The sequence below is a fragment of the Atta colombica genome, unplaced genomic scaffold (genome assembly GCF_001594045.1).
Source record: "Atta colombica isolate Treedump-2 unplaced genomic scaffold, Acol1.0 scaffold254, whole genome shotgun sequence".
Classification (NCBI taxonomy): domain Eukaryota; kingdom Metazoa; phylum Arthropoda; class Insecta; order Hymenoptera; family Formicidae; genus Atta; species Atta colombica.
Genome location: NW_017259353.1, coordinates 2,527,073 through 2,534,025, shown reverse-complemented (window position 1 = coordinate 2,534,025; position 6,953 = coordinate 2,527,073).

Sequence of the window (6,953 nt, the reverse complement as noted above, 5' to 3'; positions counted from 1 at the left end):
CACTCTTTGAATATAACGTATAAATTATCTTTCTATAATTTTTTTTTATTCCTATTCTCCCGCATATAACATTTTTTGAACTGCCGAAAAAGCCGAAGAATCCATAATCGTGTGAAATCTCACGCCGGTGGACTATTTAGGAATCTAAAATATCCGAGTCACTATACGAGTAACGAATGGGCCTTATATTTCAGTAGCGGTGATCAAAAGCGGCGCGAGGCATCGGGCCAATATACTGGCAGAATAGCTCATTAGTCCGTGGAGGACCTTTAAGGCCGCGGACAAAACAATCTCTGCTTCGTGGCAGCAGCAACCTGTTACCCGGGCCTTATTTCAGGTCTTAAAGTAGCGTGCGCAACATATGGCTCGCGGGCGAGCCCGGGCAGATTTCACCTGCCATTCCGCAGGTCTCTAAGGCCCAGATCGGTGATTCCCTTGCACTGCAGCGCGTGTCCAGATACTTTTAGTTTGTTGGCTGTTAAGAAAGTTACGAAGAAGCTTAAATCAGTCTCCGTAGTCCCCTGTACCTTGTATCTAAATTGACTGGGGTATGAATTTACTCACGCGTAAGAATCGCCGTTATCGCACTCTTCACGCCGGCCTTAATGATCCTTTAACGGTCGTTTCGGGGCCTGAATTGCGAGATGTTATCGCGACGCCTCACGAAGAGGTCCGTGGCGGGAGAATTCGTGAGACTCCGAGAGAACGGACCGATGTGAAATAAGATGTGTGTTGATTTCTCTTGTAAATTCCATCAGTTTTAGTACTTTGGTCTTTTAATTATATTTTTTACGATGATAAATCATAACGAGTCATTTTTGTCAATTTTCAGAAATTGTATTTTTAAATGTAGATATTTTTTTTTTATTTAATTTTACTTTGTTAAATTCCGACTATACGATAATTGGCCTCATATTCTTAATTTCTTGAATATGAAAGTTCTTGGTAGTGGAATTTTTGACTGTGCAGAGAATGCCTTGGAATGCATAATAAACTCGAGATGAATGATAAAGTGCAACACTTGTCTCGGCCATGTGTTACATGACGGTTTCGTGTGCTCATAACGAAGGGCATGAAACGGATACATGCCAGGTTCTCTTAAAAAAAAAAATATCTTCACTTGTTTCTCGTTTTCTTATCTTCTTCTTGATAATCTTAATATGATCTTTAGATACATTTTCATTTGATGATCAAATTTTACAAGAAATCTAAACAACGTAATAAATATAGAAATATTTAATAATATTAGTAATGTTTATCCATTAATAATAAATGAAATAAAATCAAAAAGGAGAACGCGAGATCAGACAGGATGTGATCCTTCTCCCAATGATCATCAGATCATTATTATGCTAACCAGTCATCAGTTGGAAATCAGCAAACTCGACCGATTCGCTGCGCGTTATTATCCAAGGTGTGGCACTGCTGACACCCATTGGTGGGTGGTCCACCGTTCACAAACCGCTATGTGTAAACCTCCATTCGGTTGACGATCGTCCCAATGCACCATTATCATGTCAGAGGTGAGAAACCGGCGAAATTGGGAATAATGGTGTACACCTTGACTTTTCGGGAAAATTATAAGCGAGGATAATCACGAAAGTATACAAGAGATGCAAGGAATAAACATTATCATTCAATTTTTATATAGTCAATAATAAAAATTTTTAAAAACAGTTTGAGCACAAATGAAACTTTGTTTTATTGTGTGACGCTAAACGCTAAATAAAATTATGTAATAACGAATTATATAACAACCTGGTTGTTATATATGTACGCATTTAATGAATTCATATGTGTGAAATGTATGTTGTATATTTTGTAATAAATTAAAAAAGAACGATTGGATATTTTTCAAGATGTCGCGCGGTAACCACCTGTCACTTTAGCTACAAAAAAGTGTTACGGAAATACAGGGTGCGTCTTGAAAGGGTGAAATCTGCTACCTGTCGTTGCAAGCTAAGCCAGGTGAAGGAGGAAATGGTTGTTCACTGTCTGATCTCTCTGAAAGAAACTAGTAATTTCTAGGAATTAATCAGTGTCGAAATTAATTACTTTCTCGGGTCTGTGTGACGCCGCTCGTTTCTAAACTGATGAATAGCAGCATTAGTACACAAGATGACATACATGTGTCGTTAAAATCCCGGTTTAGCTTATAGAACGCACATCCTGTGATCCTGCATTCCTTATATCTTCCCTCCATTCTTAATTACGGATCCTTATTCGTCGCGAAAATTAATCATTTAAATATGTGCGCACACAAAACCTATTTTTAATTTACTATAAACATGTAATATGTAATTGTATAAGAAAATATTGAAAAATTAAATTATTACTTGCGATAATAAGTTAAAATAGTATACACATGAGCAGATTTTTCCAAAAAATTTTCTCTTTTTTTTCCTCTTTCTCTAAATAACGAAATATTTATTTTTACTGAAAAAATAAATTTTTCCCTTGTAAATTAAAACAAAAATAGTTTTCTTGTGTGCTTAAGTAAATAGTCCTGTCTGATTTTTGTTTAGTCATCAAATAATCTAATAATAATAAAAGCGCAATATAATAACTAAATAGCAGAGTTATAATCGGTTCAGTTACGGGTTAAGGCGAGTGCATGCCACTTTGCAACCTGCTTATGTAAGCGCACGTAACGCACGCGAACATAATCGAAGATTCGAGTTTTAATTATCCATATAGATCGTGTCTGACCAGTTGGCGTTTCGAATCTTAACGAGCCGGCGTCACTATCGCGAGAGACATAGTTGGCATACTGTGAGGCTGGTGGTCTCGGTCGATATTGTACGAGGACTCCCATCGAGAGAGAGTCCACGGTCTGCCCCCCCCCCCTCCTTCCCTCACATCTTCCCTTAGCGATGTAATTAAAGCGAGTCACGGTGATCGTTCGTGGCTGATCTTGTCATCGATCGAACCATGCGCGCCAGGTCTATCCGTTATTCCTGGACAAACTCGTCCTTTTCACTCCACCGGCTGCTTCCTGGCCGGCAATTAAGATAATTCTTTCGTAATCGCCATTTGATATCTGCCTGCGATTGCAGATCGCAGGAAGCGGATGCGCTTGTACGGCATAGCTCGTTTGACCTTGGGTGCGATGCCACCGCGAAGGATTTTGCACCTGCGATTCGCCGCCAGTAGTGAGGCGCGAAAGACGATGCGAATGTCGATGTCGATAGTAAGATCGTTAATCGTGCGTACCATGGTTAATATCTACAATTAATATAATACACCGTTAATTAGAAATAATCTCTCCGTTGCAGGTGTCGTAATCGTTCGGCACAAGGTGGATTCCGATAATAATAGAGAATCGTGAATTGATTTTATCTGTAACGCACTTTCTTCAGTTTTTCTACTTTAAATTTCTTTATTTTAACGCAAATGTTAGCGGTTCAAACCGATATCGAGATCAACTTTATGATAAAGAATTTTATTAAATATATTGCATTTAATTACAGCTGATGGACAATGCCGCGTGACGAACGTGAGAAGAATTGAGGTAATGAGAATTCTCGGGGTTGCGGCCATCGATCAGCTCGTAGCTGTTAATTGCTGATCGAATAATGACTGCCCATGCATACATAAATATAACGTTACAGTAGGGCGCGGTATAGTTCTCGTGCGTTGATAATTTATGTGTAGATTAATATTGCGGAGATACTTCATTATTTTTGCAGCGTAGATAATAACGATATGGGATATTGTAGTTACTGATTGTGTATTTGTGGTATTTAGGTGAGTTAATCGTATCGAACTCGGATTGATCGCGTTTATCTTTGCAATCGAGAAATTGTTTCCTATATGTAATGTTTAATTAAGAATTGCGTATAATTATTGAATAGGAGTTAATGTTCCGGTGTTATTAAATATATTCAAGCATTAAGAAATTGTTTCGCACAATATGCAATTAAAGAATCTTGCGCAATGATTTATGCCGGGAAAATCTGTGCTAGGATTTTTTGACTTTAATTATTTCCAAGATATTACGCTACCAGTTCATTGTACGGTGACTGTGGAATGTGCCACGTACACATAAATGAATGAAGCCCTCTGTACGGGATAATTACCATGCACAAGTGCGATATGTTCGTGCTGACACCTGTTGCATGGCAGATTGCGTGCGCGAATGCAATATTTTGCGAGTAACCTTCATTGTGTCGAAGTAGAGCGTTTTAGAGCAATGGAAGAAATGCATGAATACATCGAGTTATTGCGATATCATTAGTTATAACAAATGTTTATCGTAAATATATAAATTGCTTGTAATGTGTCGATTCCGCATATAAAATTGTGAAGTTTTACTTTACAATACAAAATCTCACATTTTTTTATGTCCGCGTCCCACAATAATTTAACAAATATAGATTTGTCTATTTCCTTTTTATGTTAAATCTACATATCTCACTTTATTTTAAAAATAATAGATCTTAAAAAAATGTAATTTTCAAGTTATTGTAAATTAATTAGGTAAACATTATCCTATTAAAACTGAATCAACTGAATTAACTTTATAAAATATTGTATCACAAACAGGATGATTTCCAACAAAATTGTTAAAATCGTCAAAGATTAATTTTTTTAAGAGCTGTGAAACAAAAATGAAAAAAGTTATATTTGATTATAAATGCAAAAATAGATTTTTTGTTGATATTATTTAATTAGTTAATAATTTGTTCTAAAATTGAAAAATTGTTTTTTCTGAGAAACATAATTCTTTTAGTCACTTCTTTATATCACTTCTGCAGTAAGAGAGCGACATCGTAATATGTTAAACTTTGCAAAATTAGTCAGATTTGTCTAATTTATAAAATATTTTCTTATAATTGAGCAAACTCTAAAAAAGATCTAAAAAAATCTACTTCTTAAATTATGCGTTTGTCTTTATGAATAATGTTTATTATTTTGTGAATTCGGCAACGAATATGCTTTCTTTTCTTATATCTTTTCGCGGTCACCGTAGGACGATGAAGCGATATATGATTGGTGCACCATCACTTTTGGGTCTCTGTTGTGCGAACAAACTCACGCGCGTCTGCACGCGCACATCGTGTATATAAAGGAAACGCCCAAGTGGGTTAATACTGACAATTACATGCTTCATGCGTCCGCCCATATGAGCAAATTCCATTTAATTCCGTTAACCGTCAACCCCACTTCATTTTTTATTCCGCCCCATGTGAGAATCGTGCTCTTATCTCATAACACGGTGCGTAAATATAAATCACTGCAAGCTGTGTCAAGATAAAAAAAGATCGAAAAATTCTCTTGCAAGTTACCATAAACATTTTTCACACATGTATATATGTAGATATATATTTTTACACAGATTATAAGTACGATTTCTCTTAATATAATACAATACTTGACTGATTGATCTTGTCTGTTTTGATAATGGAACAATATTAGATACGATTTGTTCTGAGCATATTCTGTATTTCCGCTGGATAATAAAAATTCATTCTATATAGTTAACTATAGATTTAATGTATCTGATGTAGAAATATCAATGACACTTTCGTTCCGTCCGATAAACTATCTTCGATATATATAGAAGGTAGAAAGCACGGAAGGAGATAATCATATTACTGATTCATAGCTGAGCTGAAATAGAATATTCATTGGAGATGTATGTTCATTATTAACGAGCTTTGACTAATCGGATTAATTTAATCAAACTTTTAGATGCGTGACAAATCATCTAGACACGAAAATATAATATAAGCATCAGGGGGAGGGAGGGAGTTTCAAGTTTATATTTTTTGAACTTTTATATCTACAATATTTCTATATGACAGTTATGCTATAATATGCTCTAATAAAAGTTATGCTCTAATAATTCACGTCTACTAATTAGCTATGCTAATTTAAATACAGTTTCATCATATCCGCTTCATCATATATTGCAGCTAAACAGTATTTATTAATTTCACGAATTCATTTTTCTATATGTTAAATGATATGTTGAATTTCATTTTCAGTATATTCCGCACTATTAATTTATTTCTATTTTTTTTATTGTTAAAAAATTTTTTTATTATTTATAAACTCTAAAATTATTATATAATAATATTAACAATATAATAATATTAGCAATTAAAAAATTGTTCCTCTAATAATCTCTGTTCAAAACGGAAGAGGTCAAACACGAAAAGAATAGTGACGAAATGAAAAAATTGCTTTGAGAGGATCGGTTGCGACAGTACGCGGATATTTTCGTGTTCAGTAAACGTTATTATGAAATTGTGACGCCGTTCACTGATTTATAGAAGACCGGCTCATTGTGCGTGGCCGTGGACGTCCTACTTATTTGCTCGCGTCAGAGCTGTCTCTGAAAAGTCGCGAAACGAGGCGCCTCGCGGATTGTATCTAGCGAACAAGCAAGGGCGACAGCACACGCCCGTCGCGCGCGAGCTCGCCGAGAATTATGACGGTCAGACATTTATTCACGTCGTCGATCGGCGCCTCGGCGACCTGTCCGTGGCCCGTAATGATTCATTGACCTGACAGGGCCGCTAATGCTGCACCCACGTATCAGCGCTACCGTTTTCCACAGAGGACGGACGACGCGAGAGAACGGATTAGTCGCCTCGATATAACAACGCGCGCGAATCGTGGGAGACGCACAATGCACCCGGCGATTGCATTACGTTCGTTACCGGATTCTTGTTACGAGACGATTGTGGGCGACGTGAGCGTCGTGGATCGGCTCCGAATTGTAAAAGCGAGAGTCTTTGTAAATTTCAATGATTCTTATGCTCAAGATTTGTTACATTATTTTTTAGAAACTTCAACAACATTATTTTTTAGAAACTTCAAAAGAAAATTTTCGAATATTAAAAAATTTTTTTAAATGTCATTATGCGCTGAAATAACTCGACGATATTCTATACGAAATGTATTGGAAATTTAGTTGAAGTTAATATTGAAAATTTATATATATG